At 41.2% G+C, this 20,873-nt stretch overlaps 1 protein-coding gene and 1 long non-coding RNA gene across 3 annotated transcripts in view; one reads left to right on the top strand and one right to left on the bottom strand.

Annotated features, from left to right (window-relative positions):
• Window positions 1–20,873, top strand: part of PDZRN3 (PDZ domain containing ring finger 3) — a 240,227-nt gene that overhangs the window by 67,570 nt on the left and 151,784 nt on the right. The window lies entirely within an intron of this gene.
• LOC106996858 (uncharacterized) overlaps window positions 1,633–20,873 on the bottom strand; it is a 44,668-nt gene continuing 25,427 nt past the window's right edge. Inside the window, exon 3 of the long non-coding RNA XR_001442947.3 lies at window positions 1,633–19,854. This is a non-coding gene — a long non-coding RNA (uncharacterized LOC106996858). The remainder of the gene's footprint in view (window positions 19,855–20,873) is intronic.

The following is a 20,873-nucleotide window of genomic DNA, read 5'->3' as shown; positions in this document are numbered from 1 at the left end:
AGGGTCTGGGCACAGTGGTGAGGGCATTGGGAAAGAAGGATGGATAAACCCTCCCTGCATCTATGAGCACCAGCCTTGCTGCTGGGCATCTCATTGTCGTAGACTCTCAGTAATAGGAGACACAGGACAGGAGACAGTCCCAGGGGCACGTGGGAGGGGCTGGAAAGAGGAAGACAGGCAGATTCCAAGGGGCAGCTGCCAGGAGGGAGGGCTGCTTCTCAGTCAGGTTCAGGGTTCCACCGTGGAATTCCAGGAGGAGTACTCTAATCGCAGTCTCCAGCATTCTTGAAAGAGACAAGTGGGGAAGACCCTTGGGCTGGAATGTACTGGAGTTCCTGGCTCGCTGCGGTTGGCTTGCTGCCTGACCTCTGGTGTTCTTCAAAGAGTTGCTCAGATGTCATTCTTCAGGGCTAACTTTGATTCCTGGCATGAAATCATCTCCATGCACTGGGTGGTTGTCCCTACCACAGTTTCTAGTTATGTATTAGCATGATTATTTGAGTAATATTTTCCTCCCCGTATTTTATCCAACATTCTATCCCCAGCACCAGGCCCCATACCTGGCATCCTGAAGTCCACTGTAAAAATTCATCAAAGGAAAAGATGACCTTTTGAAGGTCATTTTACCTCTCTTTGCTTTATTTAGCTTTCTGAAATCTTTTGATAAAAATATATATGAAAATTTTGGGAGCTCTTTTTTGGGTGAGGTAGCATTATATTTTCCAACAGGAAAAGGACAAATTACTATTTGTATTATATATTTATTATATTTCAATATAATTATTATAAAATAATTTGCTGTTTTATATAACTTTTATATCCTTAGTTTCTGAAACCATTTTTGGAAAAAAAATCTTAACTTTCTATTTAAATATTTTTCTCAAATGAAAAACTTTCATAGATTATGATTATTACTTATTAAATATGAGATTTTCTTCATGTTTAAGCCACTAGAAGAATTTCAAAGAGGAAAGAGTGTGTTGGCAATTATTACGTTCATTTTAAAGATGAGGATATTGAAAGTTAAGAGGATTTCTCAGCCAGTGGTGAATTAAGGAAAGAAAATTGGGAGGTAGGGAGCATTTCTAGGAATGTTCTCTTATGAATCCTTAAGCATATTTTGTAATTACTGCCTTTTGTGAATCACCCTCTTCAGTGATTAACACAGTACTCTGCATGTGTTAAGTACTGGAGTTACAACTGAATTTATGTATGTAAGAACAATAAGGATGTGAAAGGAAGATGTATATCCAGCTATAGATAGTCTTGTGTTTAAGCCTATTCTTTTTATTTTTCTACAGTTTAGATAGCTGCTTTCAATTCAGAAATAGAAAACCAAGGTTACCATTGACTTTCCTTTAACCTCTCCAAAGTTCCAATCCTGAACTTCGATCTTTTCCTAGAGCTTTCTCTTTTTCTGCTGTTAAATTCACTGGGTATATTTTCTGTCAGTGTTACCTCCCCAAAGTACAGGATTTGGTACACATGCTGTTGGTTGAGACTCAAGCAATGTGGAATTGGAGGTCATCATACTGGAGCAAGCCTGAAGACAACCCTTGTTTTCCATAAGGAAAGGATATACCAAAGAGAATAATACTTTTAACAAAATGTCAGTGGGAAAGTTTTAATTACTTTAGAGAGTTGGATTCTTTCTAAACATCCTGGACTGTAGGAATCTCTGCAAATTAGGATTCTCCCTACAGGTTTGTGGATTCAGAGTTTGGCTCTGCATTTCAATAATCATTGCAGCTGTTTTGTTCTGTTGTTTTACTTTGAGAACAAAGGTGTTTCTTCTGAGAGCTTCCCCAGGGCCTCACACTCAAATTTTCTTCCTTGTCCCAAGTGACATGGCAAGTTTTAGTAACTAGTGCTTGTTCTAGGGAAACAGAGTTATGGCTCCAAAATGTTCCTTAAAAATGTCAGTGATTATAGTATAATCATCCTCTCTGAAAGAAAAAAAAAAAAAAAACAATTACTGGCTCTGATTCAAAAAATAACAACACTTTGGCTATAAATCCCCTAATTGCCTCTGAAAAGCAAAAACAGACATGTTTAATTTTTCTCTCCCCCCTGCAACTTATCTGCTCTGTCTGGTGATTAAAATAGGCGACAGCCAGTCAGGCCTGTTGGAATCTGGTCCCTTCCCTGCCACTGAGGCCTTGGGCTCAGACCTCATCATATGGAAAAATGTAAGAGAAAAATCTCATTGTTATCAGACATGCTCTCCAAAAGTCACCTAGAACAGAATTGTTCTGGTTCACCCATTTGGCATGATGTAAAAGCAACACGTTTTAAGAATCTGGTAGTTTGATCATCATGGACACCTATCCTTCCTGGAACTTCTTGTAACTCATTCTACCGATAAGTTACCAAGACACGGAGAATGTGTGAAAGAGCATAGTCACTGCCCGTGAGTGTGGAGGAAAATTCTGGAATTTGGCTCTTATCTTTATGTCTTGGAGGCCTTTCTAAGTTGGGATATAGAAGTCTCTACCTCAGTTTTGAAAACTGCAGTGTGACAATCCATGGTATAGATATTTATTTCCTTAGCCGTTCCCTTTGAACATACATTATGGTTTGTTTCTCATTTTTCACTGTTGCAAACAACGCTGTGCACCACACTTCTGTGAAGAGTGACGATGATGATGATGACGATGACAACAGCAGCAAGCGAACACTGACAGAGCACTTATCTGTGCCTGGCCTTGTTCTCATCTTGGGGGGTGGTGTGTGTGTGTGTGTCCTCTCTCAACAATCCTGTGAGATAGATATTCTTATATACCTTCTTATTCTCATTTTATATTTGAGTAAAATGAGGTGCAGAGAAGTTTTGTGACTTGGCCAGTGTCACAGCTAGTAAGCTGCATAGCTGGATTTGAATCCGGGTGGAACCTCGTGGGTATATATAAGACTGTAAAAATACACGTTCCCCTTCGCCAGGCCTTTCTTCTGACCTAAGTGGTGGCCATTCTCCCCATCAGTCCTTGGCCCTCTGTTCTCCATGTAAGGCTGTATATAACCTTCACTCAGCAGCTCTGTGCTGGTCATGACCAGATGTCCAGATCTCATGGGCCTCTACTTTGCACCTCCAGCTGCCAGTGAGATAGTTGTATATAGTTGTCAGTTTCTTCCTTCCAGCCCCATTCTTTCTCATTCTTGTTTTCATGAGTCCTTGTGCCTTCTGTGGCTCTGGCCAGCATGAACTTCCTGGTCATATGTTTGCCATGCGTGTTGCAACATCTCCTGTCACCCTGTCCATGCCTTCCTCACCTATCCAAATGCTGCCACTACTTTGCCAGAGCTCAAGATAAGCTACTCCCTGCCCCCTTGGCCCACTCCTCCAGCCTGTATTGCTGTTTCTGCCTGCATGTTCTGAAATCACACCGCAGAATTCTTAAGGATATAAACTGTGACATTAGAGGGCTTGAGTTCAAATACTGGGTCTGGGCTACTTTGCTTTGCTGACCTTTAGGTTCCTTGTCTCTGAAATGAGGATGATAGTTCTTTTTTTTTTTTTTTTTTTTTTTTTTTGAGATGGAGTCTTGCTCTGTCACACCCAGGCTGGAGACCAGCAGCGTGATCTCAACTCACTGCAACCTCTGCCTCCCAGGTTCAAGCGATTCTCCTGCCTCAGCCTCCTGAGTAGCTGGAATTACAGGCATGCGCCACCATGCCCAGCTAATTTTTTGTATTTTTTAGTAGAGACAGGGTTTCACCATATTGGTTAGGCTGGTCTTGAACTCCTTACCTTGGGTGATCTGCCTGCCTCGGCCTCCCAAAGTGCTGGGATTACAGGCGTGAGCCACCACGTCTGGCCCATAATAGTTCTTACCTCAGAGTCAGGAGGAATAAATGAGATCGTTGTGTCAACCATGTTAATTATCAGAAGCATAAGCACTATTCTTAACGTGGTGCATGACCTTCCCATGTTGGTGCATTTTTATAGGCTATTTCTGGAGTTAAGATATGTCCGCTTACTTTGAGTCAAATATGAAATGTTTTACATTTTCAAAACACTTTCCCTTCCTTGTAGTCTCTACCTTAACCTTTAATTATTCTATTTTGTATATTGGCTTTGCCTCTTTAAATTATTCGGACTTGGGTCACCTGATACTCCTCTCCTCACCTGGGAATCAAGCCACCATGGTGAGCACCTAGTAGGTTGTGTTATTGTTGTGTGATGATCCTTGGTGAGTCTCAAGTAGGCTGAAGCTGCATGATGAGTCATCACACTGAGCAACTGTGCTTGGTAGGACTATGTTGTTTATACTCTAATAGAAACATTTACCTTCCTTCTGAAGATCTGTTTTCCAAACGCCTATCTGAGTATCTTCAAATCCTAAACAGTATTTATGAATCATACTTCTTCCAAGGACTAGCACCTATTCTCCTTGGGCAAATAATCCATAAGCAGACATCTAGATAGGTCCAATTAGAATTCACTAACATGGTGATGCCTTGTCAGTAATGTTTTAATCATGTTTCTCTTACGTGCTCCAGAATCGCATTAAGAGTGACTGTTCTTTTGAAAGCTACTGTGGACACACACTCACATGCACAAAAACCTCATACACACCATAAATATATGTTCTTTGTATTTTGTATTTCTTCCAGAGAAGAAAACACCCTAATTTTACAGGGTCATGAGGAATGCATGAGATAATTATGTAAACTCCTCAGTGAATCTGCTACTTAGTCCAGTTATTATCCCATTAAAGTTAATCATGAAGGCACTTCATGAAGGGGGAAAGTTTTGAGTGGTGAGAAAGTTCCTAGGGTAGAAGAAGTATAATAGTGATTATGGTATATAATGCTATTTCCCAGGGACTGTTCTAAGGTATATAGGTACACACACACACGCACGCACACCTACCTTTAATTCCCACATGAAACCTAAGAGTCAACATTTAGGTGGGGAAACTGAGGTCCTGAGATGAGTGGGAGGATAGAAGAGGAGGACTTGAGAAGGAGAAAAGGAATGTGCCCCAGGTGATTGGAGTGTTTCCCTGTGTGGTGCTGACCCTAAACTCAGGACTATCCACAAGGAAGAAGAGGCAGTGAAGGGGGATGGGAGGTCATAGGCATCAGTCACTTGGACAGGCATCAGTATTTCAGCTCAGCCACTGCCTAGCAGTGTGGCATTGAGAATTACTGACCTTCTCCAGGCCTCAGGCTTTTCACAGGTACAACAGTGGAAAGATAATGGCCTTTGTGTTGCTATGAAAAATAAATAAAATCACAGGCAGGTATAACCATAGGCTTAGTCTACTGCTTCAAGGAGATGGCATCTCAAAAATATGAACCTTTAGCACGTTCAGGATTTTCTCTGTAGACTTCTAATATTAGAAGTGGGGAAATAATTATATGTTTGTTTTTTTCTTTTTTTTTGAGACAGGGTCTCTGTTGTCTAGGCTGGAGTGCAGTGGTGCAATCACAGCTCGCTGTGGCCTTGACCTCCCTGGCTCAGATGATTTTTCCCCTTAGCCTCCCAAGCAGCTGGGACCACAGGCATGTGCCAATGCCACCATGCCCAATTAATTTTTTTACTTTTTTGTAGAGACGAGGTCTCACTATATGGTCTAGGCCAATCTCAAACTCCTGGGCTCCAGTGATGCTCCCACCTCAACCTCCCAAAGTGCTGGGATTACAGGTGTGAGTCACCACACCTGGCCTCTATAAGTTTCAAATGATGCCAAAGGAACATTAAACAACAGTAGCTATTACTTTCATTTGACAAAGCTGATGATTTTTTGCTACATTGACTTTTCTTGGTTCCCTCCCTTTTTTCTTTCTATACCGAAGTATTTCAAAGCTCATCCCAGACAGTGTATCATTTTCCCCTACAGACTACAGTATCCACCTCTCAAAAAATACATTTTCTTAATAAGCCACAAGAGGAGTGACAAAATTAAACCTAAATTAAAAATTGGCAATATTACATCTTTAGCCCTGCACATACAGGGACGTTTAGCTGGTTTACTTGTTCCAAGTGATCTTGTTTCACTCAAATTTAAATGAATGACATCACAGTTTTTACAACTTCAAACATAAGGTGTTCCCTGAAAGCATCCAGCGATGTTCTGTACTGTTCCATTTTAACTAGTTTTCCTTTTTTTTTTTTTTTTTTTTTGAGACGGAGTCTCACTCTGTCCCCCAGGCTGGAGTGCAGTAGCGCAATCTCGGCTCACTGCAAGCTCCGCCTCCTGGGTTTACATCATTCTCCTGCCTCAGCCTCCCGAGTAGCTAGGACTACAGGCGCCCGCCACCTCACCCGGCTAGTTTTTTTTGTACTTTTTAGTAGAGACGGGATTTCACCGTGTTAGCCAGGATGGTCTTGATCTCCTGACCTTGTGATCCGCCCATTTCGGCCTCCCAAAGTGCTGGGATTACAGGCTTGAGCCACCGCGCCCGGCCTTAACTAGTTTTCTTTCTAATACTCTCATCATAAACATTTAAAAGAAAAATAACATTCTGCAACATTCTGCTTCTCCAGGGCAGAGACACTTCAGAGTATTGCTGTCTATATGACCCTGTTCCAACAAATCTGTTGTTTCCTGAAACAGCCTGTTTTTGTTTTAGTTTGGTTTTGCTTCTGTTTCAGTTTATTCATCCTTTCCTTACCCAGATCATTGGCACTTCTGTTTCTTTATAATTCACAAACCTGATGTTAGACCGGGACATCTTTGGGTAGAAGCCCCATATACAGGCATGCCTTCATTTTTTAGAAAGCAGCATTGAATCCATAATAGTAAGTTGCTTTGGGGCAACTACTTGCAGTTATTGGCAATGTCTGCTGCTATGAGATTTCGCTTGAAGCTGCACAGAGCAGGTCTGCTTACAACAGTGGTTTTCAATTTTGCCTTTGCAGTCAAATCAGCTGGGGGGCTTTTAAAGTAAAGACTGAGGCCTGGGCCCTGCCTTAGAGATTTCTGGTTTAATTGGTCTAGGGTAAGACCAGGTATTGATTGTTTTTAAAAACAACTCACTAGGTGATTGTAATGTGCAGCCAGGATTGAGAACCAGGGCCTTAGAGCAGCCATTCTCAAACTTGAACGTGCAGCAGAATCACCTAAAGGTCCTGTTAAAACGCAGGCCACTGGGCCACACCCCAGAATTTCTGGCTCATTAGGTCTGGGGGTTGGGGCGTAGCAGTGAGACTCTGCACATCTAACCAGTTCCCGGGCGATTCTGCTACTGCTAGTTCTGGGAACCCACTTTGAAAACCACTGGCCTACAGGGATCTTTCCAGTAGCTTTATAAGATTTCATAACAAGAAAAAAGACAGGATTTCCTGTGTGTTTAAGTAAAACAACTGTTTAAGGCACAAATATTAAAATATTATGCTTCCCGGTTCATAGGCAAGTTGGACCATACCCTTTGTTTCGTAAGCCAACATCTGCACTAACAGGCAGCCAGGACCCAGGATCTGAAAGGACACGGATAAGAGGCAGGTGAGAAGTTGGTTTTTTAAATAAAAAATGCTATAAGGATCTATAGAATTGTTACTAAGATTCACAAATTACCTATGGATTCTGCAGCTTTACTGAGATACGTAGCTTAAGACGCGATGAATAATTCCCTGGGCAGCATGAAATATGGCACAGAAGTGCGACGGTGACTCAAACAAACATGATACCTGACCCCCTAAAGAGGGCAGTTTTCCTGTGGATTGTACAGTCTGTGATGAGACATATCAATTTCTCATTTAAATGCACACCCTAAATTTCTCTTTCTCCAATTTTTGGGACTTCCAGTTCATTTCCTTTTCCAAACACTTCTCTCCGTCTTCGAGTGAAAAAGCCATTATGAAATGTTTGGCATCAAAGGATGCCACCTTTGCCAGTTACCAGGAGTGTACTTGCTGCATCATCATCCATTTGTCCTCACCTGATTTTATGGAAGTGTGAACTTGTATAGGCAGCTGTTCTGTGTCCAAAGACTTGGGATTTGGGCTTGTAGGGTTGGACTTTGAACCTAAGCTTTCACCAGACAGTGCAGCTTGATTCACTCTTTCTTCCTGCCATGCAACTTTTCTCGGGTAAATTGCCCTTTGCTTGCTGATAGGGAAGAAAAGAGCCTATTCTATCCATCTGACAGACCTCTAATGAATAGTAATCATGAAAATTGAAGTCGTGCACTGCCACTGCATTCACCATTGTTATATTAGCAATTCCTGGACTTCACGAACAGAGCACCCCTTATTCTGCAATTAAATGAAAAATAATGGCATCACTTAGCTATAAGGAAGGAAATGTTCAAGTGCAGCCTCTGTATAATTAAGCTTAACATTATTATCAACAGAAAGTGATTGTAGTTGTGTTCAGAGGCGAGAAGAGATATGCCACCAACCATTTGACCTATCAAAAGAAAATGGCTTTTGTGATGTTTTATGTTCTTCCTAACAGCCAGCCTTGTGCCTTGCATGGAGCAGATGCCATTTTCTGCACCATTTTCTGTCTTTTCCAGCTGTTTTAAAGTTCTTTCTCATCAGTTCTCATGACTGCCTTTGTAACACTTGTCTGTTTCCCATTTTTCCTTATGTCTTCACCAGCATCTGTTGTCCTGCTTTTTGTTTTATCTTTTTCTTTCTTTGGCAACAATCTATTTTCTTGACTCAGACACACTGGCTTTCTGACATATAAAATTAAAACAATCCATTTAATTTTTAACTAAAACAGGTGTTGAGTGATTGACCCTATCAAGTGGCTCCCTGCAGAAACCTCATTTACTCCTAGCTTCTTTATTGCCCCCTCATAATTCATTAGCTTAATAAATGCTTGTGTGAAAGGGCAGAGGCCAAGATTACCAATCTTACAATATGGATGTCTGCCCACTCCCTCTCCAGCCTGCATCCCAGGGAAGTCAATTAGGTTGAGCTCTCCGCAAGACAGTCAAAGCTCCAGGGTGTGTGCTACAAAGAGCCTCAAATTAGTGAGTGCTCTAAAGTAGGATCCCTCCTTTGCTTCAGCATACAGAGTGTTCACCTCAGGAAAATGCTGCCTGCATCCTCTTTAGTGGAATCTGGGGAAATAAAATGTCTATATCTTCTGCTTCATGACTCCCAGCAGCCAGCAAAATATTCAATGTTTTGGAGCTGGTTACAAGAAACTTCCAAATCCTCAAACATCATCAGAGACGGCCACAGACTCCAAGCGCCTGTCAGATTTGGGTATGTAGTGCTTGCTGTCTCTCTATGTAGCACCTAAGGTTAGCTGGTGGATATCAAAGCCCCATAGAGGAAGGGGTGCAGGTGTGGGAGTGTTGGCCTACTCTTAATTTCGGTTTAGCATATGTCTGAAGCTTCCCCCGCTTTAACATTTTCACCAGAGCCCAGACTTATCTCGGCAAGCACTCCCCAACCTCTTCGTTCTGAAACCCCTGTGTATTATGAAGGAAATGAAATCCATATGTTTCTGATTCATTTACATGTAGCTCATCAAAATGTAGTTTTGTAAGAGCTCTTTGGTGTCCAAGAAGCCTTTGGAGCCTTTTTATAAGACTTTTAACCCTCCCCCACTTCATTCCCCTTAGAACCAGGAAGTTGGGACTTGCCAAGAGTAAATAAAAGCAAGCTTCAGAGTTGACTCTGGCTCTGGCCTGACCCTTCTCTGGTCTGAGTCTGCAGTGGACTCAGCTTCAACAACAACAGAAAAGACTGTCTTTATTCTTTTTCTGGAGCCATGGAAGTAGGCACTAATCCCACTTACAGCCCACGTGACAGTGAGTTTGGGCTCACAGCATCTCTTGGAGGCAGCCACTTGACTCTATGCAGTTGTTTCCAGCTGAGCCTCTTCCCTCTGTCCTGTGAACAGAGAGCTGATAGAACCAGATGGCCGCACCTGGACCAGAAGCTCGAGAAGGAGCTCCTTGAAGTGGTCCCCCTCATCTACCCGCTTACAGGCCACTGCACTGTATCTCCAAGACTTTCTAGGCCAGATTCTTACCAAGGGACTGCCTATGCATCAGGGACTTGTATCTTCTCACTGGGACCTTGACAGAGGCACCCACAGCTATACCAGGCTTCATGGTGGTATCATTGGTGCTGCTGGCACTTAATGATACTTTCGAGTGTTTACTTTTTCTTCTCGAGTGTTTAGTTTTTCTTCATCAGGAAAGGCTTATCAGCTTTAAGGAAAAAAAAAAAAAAAAAAAAAAAAACTACTGCCATGAAGACTCCAGAGCTTTTACTCTGAAAAAACCACAGAAATGAAATGAGTCAACCTATTTCCAGAGTTCGGCTAGGGAGAGATCGTGGGGTATTTTTTCTTCTCTATTCTAGGATGATGAATTATGGAAAGCCATTCAAGAGCTTAGTATTCCTTACTTGGGCTGTTGTCATGAGTGGGGTAAAAGGAATTCTGCCCTCATCTTTGCACATCCTGGCTTGTTTCCCTGATTCAGAGTGGTGCTGTGCCTTTCAGAGGCAGAACCTGGGTGCATGGAAATGCATAGGCATGTAGTGGGGAGAAGAGCTGGACCTGGGAGTTCTCACCTTACCTTCCAGCTGCTGAACTCGGGTGTTTTCCAGTTTTATTTCTTCATGTGGATGCTTACGGTGTAATAAAATCATCCGCTCACTTATAAATTACATCAACTCCAAGCATGTATCTTCAGAAACATGCTTCATCTTCCAGGATACAGAATTTGGTAGTAATTGCTCAGCTTCAGCGTGAGGACACTGCATTTAAATTTTACCATACACATTTTGTGTTATATGTAAATGGGAGAATCATTCTCAGCAGAATTTTTGAAATACTTCAGGGCAACTATAAAATGTTTTAGACAAGTTGGAAAGGAGTCTGCAAATTACGTGTTGCAAAACCTTGAAATCTGAGCTTCACCTGAAATCCCATGGCAGGGGAAGCCATTACAAAAAACTTGTGTTGAAGCTGTTTCCTCACTGATGAATGGGCATGGCACAAGTGTGCTTGGCTTATTTGGTTACATTTATTTCTCAAAATGAACAAGCCAGCACTTTTATGATCTAAGGATAGACAGCTGTGAGTCCATCCAAAAAGTACTTTCAAGTGGCTTTGAAATTTGCCTTATAGACAGTGATGATCATTTGATGCAGTGTGGTGGTGAGATTGTCTTCATTTTGTGTTGCCTCCAACAGGTCCGTACTCTCCAGTAATATTGGTTTACAGATGATGAAGCACTACACACATCTTCCATTTAATACCCTCACTGGGTCGCCTGTGGTATCATGCCAGGTGGAGAAACAGAAGCTAAACTTCCTCCAGTGAATTTTACCCAGAGTTATTCATTCATTGACTTGCTCATTTATTCAACATATATTGAGTGCCTACCCTGTGCTAGGCCTTATTCTGTATACTGGGGACACAGTATACAGAATAAGACACAGGAGGCCCAAGTCCAAGACACAGGAGGCCCCTGCCCTCAGGCAGCTACTGTTCTTATGGATGGAGCTTATTTGTGTTTTAGCATTCCAGGGGGTGGCAGAGCCGGATGGTGAACCTGGGCCTTTTAGCTTTGTTAAAAAAAAAAAAAAAAAATCCTCCAATCCTCCCCCTCACCTCCCACCAACCCCCTCCCCCACCCCCCCACTGATAAGTGTCTTCCCTCAGAACAACCCTTCTAATGTGGTATGGAAAAAACTCTGCCATGGCCCTCAGTAAAATCCACACACTAAAAGCCTTTGAGGGAAAACCTTTTTCATCAGAAAGTTGCTGTGGTCAAGAAGTTTAAAGATCCAGGGACGTTTGTTGACATGTTTTGAGTACTTTCTAGTTGATAGAATCTCAAAACTGGAATTGCTGTGGTGTGCCCTGTGAAACTTCCTTTTTCTTGCAGGTCAGAATGGTTGGACATTGGCAATTCCTCATAGTACAGACTGTGACATTTCCCTCCTCTTTGTATCTGGTATGTAGTAAGTGCTCAGTAAATGTACCCAGAATTGCTGTTATGTCCCAAGCACTCAGACATCTCTGAGCAATCTTAACCATTTGCCTTTTGTCCAGTTTGCATTTTTTTTTCTTATGTAGCTAAAGTTGTAGAACATTTTATTAAAACTTGGTTTTAATAAACTTTACAGCAGTAGCTAATAGGATTTTTCACAGTATGATCCTCCCTTCCCCAAAGAGTTTCTTAAACCCTCTGATCCCCAGATTATGACCTTTCTAGGAAAGAGGCTGCTGTTATTATCACCTATGGAGGCTTTAATGAAAGGGGCCCTGGTGGTACAGGAGATAAAGCAGGCTCGAATTCAGCACCATCCTTCGTGGTGGCGGCTTCCACTCATCTCTCCCCATTAGAGAGAGGCGCTGGTCAGGAGACACCAGGCGCTTGGCATCCAGTGTGGGCTCAGTAAAGGTTAGCAATGATTTTTGTTATTGCTACTAAATGCCAGTATAGGCAGGCATGCTGTAAAATGAACGGTATAATCTAAGTGAACCTTTTTTTCCCCTTTTATTTCTTCCCTTTCACATCGTTTCCATTGTTTTGTTGTTATTTGTATATATGTGTGCATGTATTGGAGATGGGGAATACAGCTATGGAGGTTTTGAAGAGGCACAATATTGGGTTTAGTTTTCATATCAAATCTCACACATTCTGAAATCTGTGAGGAAATGTGTCACATGGTGATGCCTGGCATATAATCAGCTCCTCAGAAAATGCTGTGATTAACAGTAACTTCAACAGATATTTCCTTCTCAAAAGAAAAGCACATAGTTTTATAGCATTTTTAAATGCCAGGGCATCTCATCAGCTCAGTCTTTTCAGTAATTAAAAAAAAAAAAAAACCCAGATAGTGGAAATTCAAGGTAGTCAATGGAAAAAAATTCGATAAAGCTGAATATCTTGGCACCACAGAGTGATGTCCTTTGAATGTTTATCATTCAAATATACATGACAACACCAAAAAGGAAAAAGCATGTGAGGTGATGGATATGTTAATTAGCTTTATTTTGGTGATTTCACAATGTATACACATACTATCCTATCAACTAGTATACCTTAAATTATTTTTATTTGTCAACTATACCTCCATAAAACTGGGAGAAAAAGCCACTCTTTTAAAGGCTTAATAGGAAAAAAAAATCCAAACATACATAACAGTTCAAAATGCATTGTTAAAAGAGCAAGTTTAAAAATACCGTGTATAATATGGTCTCATCTGTGTAATTTAATAATGGACATGGGAGTAGAATAACAGTAGGAAGAAACACACCAATGGTGTGGGGTTGGATAAGCACACAAAACTTGAACTAGTTTCTTTGTTTTTGAGACAGAGTTTCCCTCTTGTTGCCCAGGCTGGAGTGCAATGGCGTGATCTTGGCTCACTGCAACCTCTACCTCCTGGGGTCAAGCAGTTCTCCTGCCTCAGCCTCCCGAGTAGCTGGAATTACAGGCACCCACCACCATGCTTGGCTAATTTTTGTATTTTTAGTAGAGATGGGGATTTCACCATGTTGGCCAGGCTGGTCTCAAACTCCGAACCTCAGGTGATCCACCCGCCTTGGCCTCCCAAAGTGCTGGGATTACAGGTATGACCACCGTGCCCGGCCAGCAAGAGAGTCTTAAAATGCCTTTTTTTAATGTCATGGTCCACGTGGAAGATTTGTTTACATTTAACCTATTCATCTTCTAGAACAATCAGTTACTGAAGATCCACTGAGACAACGTGGTTGGCCTGGGATTGATGCCCAGGCAGTGTGATCGTGGGGCTATGGCTCATGGCAACCATGTAAACAAACACATCCTTGTATTCTTGCCCAGGCGCTGGTTACCTGCTGCTTTCTGGTCATCTAGAGAGACCTGTAAAATATTTCTACTGATTTCATTTTTGCTTTGCCTTTCTCTGCCTGTAGTTATTTAATAAAGCCATCAAAGTGGGAATTGCATTGTGTACTTTTTTCCTTAGGTTGTTTATAGAACTGTGAAGACCTGTCCTAATGCAACCCCATTAAGAGTTCCCTCTGCAGAAAAACTCCAGACTATTCTTATCTTCTCTTTTTTCCCCTCATAATTTTAGGTTCTAATGGCATCTCTTTTATCAGTAGCTCGGGGTCTAGAATATTTCCAAAGCTCTTTTGAAAATTATTACTTAAATACAACCTTTTAGCTTGCAACTCTGCTGAAACTATGTCAAGCACCCATAGGTTTCTAGCATTTACAAACATTTACATAGTATCAGAAAATTGGAAAGTGGAAATAAAATAAGATGTGGTCTCTGCACTCAGTGACCTGTGCAATACATTGAGCTAAACACCACAGTGTAAAATACTAGATGCTTGAAACTGCTAAATTAGCCACGTAGGAGACTGTGGATTTGGAGACATCTAGAAAGTCTTCTTGGTAAAGGTGAGACTTTGCTAATAGTTATTCAAAAAAATTGCTATAGAAGTCCAACATGTATATATTGCATATATAATGTAGAAAAAAGACTGGAAAGAAGTACCAGAATCCCAGCCAAGTGGCAGCATATGTAGTGATTCAGAGCTTGCAGCCTTAAACCAGAATGCCTAGTTCTTCCTATTACTGGCTGTTGGACCACATAACTAAGGTTACTTAACCTCTCTCTACATCAGTTTTCTTGTATAAAAAGGAGATAATTATGGTACATAACTCATAGGCTTATGTGGGTTAAATGAATTAATATATGTCAAGAATTTAGACCACTGTCTGACCTAAAGAGTACTCAATAAATGTTAGCTATATTGGGCATATTTAAAAGGTGAGATTAGGGGAGATTATATTTTCTTCATAGTCTTAAATTTTTTGGACTTTCTACAGTGAACATGTTGGACTGTGATAGAAGAAAAATATTTTTAAAGTCAGGTCTTTCAGTAAGCTTTTAAAGATATATATACCACAGGTGAGTCATACTTTGATGACTGAAAAGTCAGTTTGAGCATATTTTAATGAAGGTTAGGCAACATTTTTTGCTGACATTCAATTCAAAATTTTTTATTAACCACCATAAATGGAATTAAAAGTTTTCCACAAGTTCTTAGGACCCATTTGCTTCTTAAGAAGTTTTAGCATACATTAGACAGTTTCATTCCCTTTATCACTTGTAACAGTAAGGTATATTTTAAGAATTGGGTAAACATGCATCTCAGGGGTAATGTAATGTGTTAAAGTTGTTTCCAGAAAAGATTAATAAATATAAGTTTTTATACCTTCTTAGAGTAACTTTCTGCAACATTGTAGTCTCTAATCATTTATTATACTCTTGTGCTTTATCATTGTATTAGTCTGTTCTCATGAGTCATAAAGAACTGCCCGAGAATAGGTAATGTATAAAGGAAAGAGTTTTAATTGACTCACAGTTCTGCATGGCTAGGGAGGCCTCAGGAAACTTAAAATCATGGTGGAAGGGGAGGTAAACACGTCCTTCTTCACATGATAGCAGGAAGGAGAAGTGCTCAAGAGGAAAATGCACCTTATAAAACCATCAGGTCTTGTGAGAACTCATTCACTATCACAAGAACAGCAGTGTGAGGGTAACCGCCCCCATGATTCAATTGATGGGAACTACAATTTCAGATGAGATTTGGGTGGGGACACAGCCAAACCATATCAGTCATTTTATAAAATACTACATATGTCCAATATAGAGGGTAGTTCCCTTATTTCCCAAATAAGAAGATTCAAAAACATGTTTTTTGGTTTTGTTTGTATTGGAGGGGTGCAACCTGAACCGAATATGTAAATGTTTACAGAGGCATGTGAACTGTCCATTCATACCATTTTTTTTAGCTATATATATTTAGGGTCACAGATAAATCACATATAAAATGCTAAGTGAGAAATACTGACTTTTTGCTGTCGTGTTTTATGAAAATTTTTATTAAAATTTTCCTCAGTGTTTAACACCAATTATTTGCTTTGTCAGCTCATGAGAAGTGTTTTTTTTTTTTTTTTTCATCTAACAGTTTTCAGAGCATCTGTCCTCACTTTTATCTAAGTCATTAGAGACACGGCACTTCCTGAATCACACTTGTCATAGGAAGTATTATCCTGAGCCATAAATCTTCATTCATGCAATACTTTACCATATTTTTTCCATTCATTCTATGAAAGTATATTTATGCTCACCACAATCATCCACTTACTGGTTGCTTTTTAAATTAATCTTAAAGGTTGTTTCCAGTGCCATCTGATGCTTGGAATTGCGTAGATATACCTAGCAGGAATAAATACTAAGTCTGTGTCAGTATTTTTCCCCTTGGTTTCAGTTGTCTATTGCTGTGTAAAAACCCTTCCCAACTTTGTTGCTTGAAACACCCAGGAGTCATTGTTTCTCATAAGAATTTTCTGCTGGTCTCATGTGGACTTGCTCATGTCCTAGCTGGGATGGCTGGATTGTTCATCTTGCAGTTGGTGCTGGACAATGGTGGGCTGTCTTCTCAGTGGCTTTCATGTCCAAGGAGGCTCACACAGGCTTCTTGTTAGAGCAGCAGAAGGGCAAGAGCGGATGCTGTCTGGTCTTTGAAGTCTCACTCAGAAGTCATATTTTGTCACTTCTGCATTCTGTTAGTCCAAGTGAGTCCTGACGCTTGCCCAGGTTTGCAGTGAGGAAATCGATTCCACCTCTTGCTGAGAGGAGCAGCAAAGAATTTGTGGCCATTTTTAACCCAGTACAACCTCAGTTTTAACTGATTGTCTCTAATGACTTCTTCTGTAAGCATCCCAAACATCCCTTGATTGAAACTATCTCAAGGTGACCTGTCTTCCTTCAACAATATTTTGTGGTTCGAAACTATGTCATAAAGAGAGTGACTTGTGAAAACCTATGTAAGGACCCAGATGTGAGGTGACTGCCTGGTCTGAGGAATAATGACCTTATATTATATTTTTAGAAAGGTGGGAAAGCCAGCGAAGCAGGCCCATAGAGAAATGCAAATCTGTCATCAGCCTTGAAGGATGGAGCAAATTTGGTGGTGCCCTGGTTAAGGGGGAACAGCACTGTGTCTTGCTGGCAAAGCCTAGGAGACTAATTTATAAAATTAACATTTCTTTGAGAATATGCTTTGTTACTAGAAAGCAGTTTGATCAATGTACTCTTGTATAAGCAACTAGATCAAGGAACAAAAGAGACACCTTAAGAAACACAGTGAGCCTTCAGAGGAGGAGAGCCATCATATCACTGTAATTAGCAAGCATCTCTTATGCATCAGTTGGGCTGCCATGAGGCTGTAATTACCAGGTCTTAGAGTTTGCCTCTACCTACATCATTGTATAAAATGAAAACCAGATGAAAAATCAAATGTTCTATGCAGGAGAAAAATGGATGCAAAACAAGACTTGCAAAACTCTTAAGTGCTCTATATTGCTAAAGGTTAACTGCATTGCCTGACATGAGGAAAAACCAGGAAACTACTCTAAATGAGGAGTAGCATCAAGAAACCACAAAAGAAAGAGCTCGACATAATAAATACATTATTAAAATGCATAGTATACAGTGTAAAAGGCAGTCTGCAATTTTTGAATTATGTGTCCTATAAAAGCACATCAGGTAAATATGTGTAATTGGAGTCCCTGGTGCTCTGGCAAAGCTCATTTTGCTGACCTTCAGAAAACTGCACTGACTTTTTTAGGAGTATTATTTTGATTTGAAAAAGCTCTTCTTTGCCAGTAAGGAAAAGTACAGTATTTACAGAAAATGAGACAACCACAGTGTACTTAAAGTGTATGTAGTGCATGCATGTTCTCTGCAAGAAAATTAAAAGTCTCTGTTTTTCATTCAGAAGTAATTAGAGAATGTCTTTTGTGGCTGCTGGAAAACAGATGCAAGACTCCTAGAAGTCTGAAGTGTAAAATTAAAGTGGAATGTATCATTGGGTGTCCTAATCTTCAGGTAATGGCCCAGGCCTGGGTCAAGTGAACAGACTTTGTGTTCCCAGTTGTAAATGTGCTCCATGGAGTCTATGATCATGCCCACTCGAGATGTGACAGAGCATTAAAGAGTCATTTTGGTCCAGAAATCCCTGTTAGAACATTAAACTGGGTGCTGATATTGACCATCATACCTGGAAGAAAGGCCTCCCATCATTTCTTAAAGAAGGTAACAGTTGGGCTGGGTGCAGCGACTCACGCCTGTAATCCCAGCACTTCAGGAGGCTGAGGCAGGTGAATCATTTGAGGTCAGGAGTTCGAGACCAGCCTGGCCGACACAGTGAAACTCCATCTTTACTAAAAAAATAAATACAAAAGTCAGCTGGGTGTGGTGGTGCAGGCCTATAACCCCCACTACTCGAGAGGCTGAGGCAGAAGAATTGCTTGAGCCCAGGAGATGGAGGCTGCAGTGAGCTGAGATGGCACCACTGCACTCCAGCCTGGGTGACAGAATAAGACTCCATCTCAAAAAAAAAAAAAAAAGATAACAGGTCATATTGGCCTTTCACTAACTAGTACTGTCTGTAATTTCAGAACATTCCATAGAAGGTGGATAGTTGAGGCCCTTGCCTGGGAATTGTCGATGCCAAGTATCAACACATTTCCAAATACTAGACTGATTAGTGTCACAGGTTTAAGCCACCTGGTCAAATAAAGCAAATTTTTCACCCTTATTAGAGTAGGTTAACTGTTGTAACGAACAACCGTAACACTTCAGAGGCTTAACACAATATTTATTACTTGTTCAAGTCAAGGGCCAAATACAGTTCATCAGGGCAAGGGCTCTGTTCTTTGCAAGGATTCAGGAACACAGTCTTCTTCCCTCTGTGGCCCCGCCTTCCCTAGGACCTCTGAATCTTTCCACTTGGAAAGAGAATGAAGATCCAACAGGGGAGATTTTTATGGGGCAGGCTCAGGAGTGGTGTACATCGCATCCGTTCACATTCTATTGGCCAGAACTCTGTTACCTGACCCCCAGCCAAATGCAAGAGAGACTGAAGGCTGAATTGAGCTCAGAGCCCAGAGCAGCATCAGTGAGCATTAGCAGTCTCTGCCCTAGCTTTCCTGTTGAGGACCAGGGCAGAGGGTCATAGCCACTGGGCCTCTCAGACATAATTTTCAGTCTGAGTACAAAATACGAGTCCTCTCCAATAAGCCTGGATTATATGCAACGAAAACAACTCTTACAATACAGGAGAAATTCTCCACAAACAGAGAGAATAAGATCCCACCTCTGTAACACCCACCACCTAAAAGAAGTAAAGCCACTTGATCATATTTCCCTCAGCATCCATTTCCTTTCTCGTCTCTGATGCAGTGGTTCTTGAATGTGGAAAACCTCTTTCCCTTGGGTAGAGACCTACCACCATGTGGGACTTAAGGACCAGGACAGCTGAATAACACGTGTGGCATTCTAGACACATGGCCTTCCTTTCAGTCTCTAAATTATGTATATTGGTTTAAAGAAGCCTTTGTTTCTTAAAATAAGTTCTCCATGCTCCAGATTAGAAGCAGCTGGAAATCTTTGGGAAGGGGCAGAGGTTTCAGATGTGCCTCTGTGTATTTTTTTTCAGTGGACATGACAGATGCTCCAAAATGACACACATACCTGTCGTGCCAGCAAAGCCACATCCTCAGGGTGTCTGCCTTAGCGGCAGTGATGCCTGGGTCGTCAAGGTAGGCTCTGGACTGCCACAAGCAGTACCTCTGGGGATCCCATTGTGGGAACTTCTCCACCATTTCCATCCTGTCAACTCCTCTTGCAGGCAGGCTACAAGGACTCCAGGAGAGTATGGAATGGAGCACTGGAACCAGAATGCTCATTCTTGTATTAATTCAATGTAATGAAGCTTTCAACATCTTTGGGATGCGCAGCTGGTTCCTTGGAGCCATTAAAGATAGTAGATGCCAAGACCTATTAGAAATGGCTTACAGTGGAGTGCAGTGGCAGAGACCTTTGTATTTATTACCATGAGCAGAGGTTACATCCTAAAGAAAGAAATTACAGTTGCATTCCTTGGGGTTGTTGTTGTTGTTGTTGTAGCTCAATCACATTTATTGTTTGTGTGTGTTAAGGGGACCTGTCTAAATCATATCATATTTTCCTTTTACTTTGGTGTTACATAATATATAATTACAGAGAAACCCCAAATCCAAATCCTTGTAGAATTTCCCTTTACCTGCAGTTAATTCCTAAGCCAAGTTACTTCAGGGCATAGCTAGAGTCTGCTTTGCTTGTCTGTGCAATATCCCCTGCATGTGGGTGCATAATAAATGGTATTCTACAATCACCTTCAAGGTGTACATTATGGGCAAGATTTACACCATATGTAACAACAGAGGACTGGAGAATGACAGTTTAGGAAATGCAGGTTATAAGCGTGCAATTACTGTAATTATGGACCTAAATGGAACTTGACTTGTTTTCACTCTGTAGTCAGCCCATGTGAACTGTCAGGTGAAACTTCCACAAGATACTCTCTCCCCAAAAAGATAGCTCTATGGACATGTGTTTGCTTTTATTTTCTCTAGAGCCTTTGCTTTTACTTTAAGCTTTGGGAATAGGGATAGGGGTACCAATAGCCCACGGCTTGGCTGACAAATCTTTGCCTTTGCTGTTACTGGGCGTTTGTATTACTGATGCTCCAGTTAAGTCTCCATTCAGGTGTAGAGAGAGGAAGCCTTGGATACTGTTAGGGCATTTCCAGGTCCTTATTTGCATATCTTGATAATATATTGGAGTGTGAAGAAATGCATGATCATCACAAAATGATTGTCACTGTATTGTTCTGCTTAGACTAAGCTCTGCTGCAATAACAAACAACTTGGAAAATTTCAGAGACCTGCAACAATAATATATTCTTGCTCTTGATATATTTCCATTTTGGGTCAGCAGCTGCTCTGTTCCATGTCATTAGCTTTCTAGAACCCAGGCTAAAGGGGCAACCTGCCACCTGGGTCATTGCTGGTGTTAAGGCAGAAGGAAAAGACAACATGGCAGACCCAGG

The sequence above is a fragment of the Macaca mulatta genome, chromosome 2, assembly GCF_049350105.2.
Source record: "Macaca mulatta isolate MMU2019108-1 chromosome 2, T2T-MMU8v2.0, whole genome shotgun sequence".
Taxonomy (NCBI): domain Eukaryota; kingdom Metazoa; phylum Chordata; class Mammalia; order Primates; family Cercopithecidae; genus Macaca; species Macaca mulatta.
The sequence above is the reverse complement of the archived record's forward strand: the minus strand, read 5'-3'. Positions and strand labels throughout refer to the sequence as shown.